We start from the raw sequence: 1,380 nt of genomic DNA, 5'->3' as shown, positions 1-1,380 counted from the left end.
TTTTTGTTTTCTTTTATTTGTTTTTTACTTTCCATACATGTTCTTTCTTTGGATTTTGGATTTTATATTTTTTTTCTTTTTCTTTCTTTCTTTCTTTCTTTCTTTCTTTCTTTCCTTCTTTCTTTCTTTCTTTCTGTCTTTTCTTTTTCTTTTTCTTTCTTTTTTTGGTGCTTGTGGGAAGGTTTTTGGATTTTTTAGAATTTAGGGATTTTCTTTTTCTTTTGAAGATTTTTTTTCTATATTGTTTCTTTAATTTCAAAAAAATATTTTATCTCTTCTTATGTGAATGCATTATTTTTCCACTTTCTGTCTCTTTTCCTCTTCTAAAATTTTAGTAATTTTTTTTTTACTTTGGAATCATTTTGGATTTATAGAAGACTTGCAAAAATAGTACAAAAGGTTCTCATATACCCCTCTGTGTTGTTGTGTTTTTAAACTGTTAAGAAAATTTTTGTGGTTTTATTGTATCATGAGGCATTGAAACATCTGAACAAATCAATATCTGAATGGTGAGGCAGCTCTTTCTCCTTCACTTCTTGGGTTACTAGAGCAACTTGTCAGTAGATTAAAAAAATAGACAACCTTTTGCATTACTTAAGTCTTTCCAAGGCATGAGCTGGTACAACACAAAATTCTCCTGTCAGATGTAACTTGTCTAGCATCCAAACATCATGCACAATACCTAAGTAGCAGCAGCACACTGCACCCACTCCCACCTCGGTCCTGCTCATTTGTGTATGATATTTGGAGCATCTGGAGGAGTGTGAATAGTATCTGGAAGAGGACGGAGGAGGAAACAGCATGAGTGCCTAGCTGGGAAGAGGTCAGCTGAAGTTGTGCAGGGCAAGCCTGAACATGTCATTGGTGCAAACCCAAGCATCCTTGATGATGTGGTCTTCATCAGCCTTAAGCTGGCCCACAGCCATGCTGAGGATGCAGCTGTCTGGTGTGGGCTGATGGTCCTGTGCCGTGATGCTGTGCTGGATTTTCTGGAATGGAAGGCTAGACAACTTCTCCACAATGGCAGTTTCCCCTGGAATTGCTATCCTTCCCACTTAAGGCATGATGTGTCCATGTCAATTGCGCCAGTTGGGTTCTGTCATTATCAAATAACTGGTAGTAATGTTGAATGAAGCTGGATCCAATCTGCTTCCAAATTGGCTTGTCTCCCATTCTGGAGCGTCACCCAGCCTCATTTAAACCCAAGGGGCTGGCACAATGGCAGCAGCAACCCAGCACAGTCTTTTTTTTCCCCCTATTTTAAGGACAGCACCTGGTTTCAGTTTAATGATATATTAGTTAGCTTTGCTGTAATAACAATCAACCCTGGAATCTCTGTGCCATTACCACAACAAGCATTTATTCCTCATTCATGTTTAA

The 1,380-nt window shown here is 38.2% G+C and overlaps 1 pseudogene across 1 annotated transcript; it reads right to left on the bottom strand.

Moving 5' to 3' along the window:
* Positions 1 to 824: 824 nt before the first annotated feature.
* LOC308240105 (nuclear transport factor 2-like) lies at positions 825 to 1,173 on the bottom strand (annotated as a pseudogene). The gene has a single exon. The product of its transcript is annotated as a nuclear transport factor 2-like (transcript).
* Positions 1,174 to 1,380: the final 207 nt, after the last annotated feature.

The sequence above is a fragment of the Plecotus auritus genome (genome assembly GCF_963455305.1).
Source record: "Plecotus auritus genome assembly, chromosome: X".
Taxonomy (NCBI): domain Eukaryota; kingdom Metazoa; phylum Chordata; class Mammalia; order Chiroptera; family Vespertilionidae; genus Plecotus; species Plecotus auritus.
Note: the sequence above shows the minus strand (reverse complement) of the source record. Positions and strands in the feature narration are given on the sequence as shown.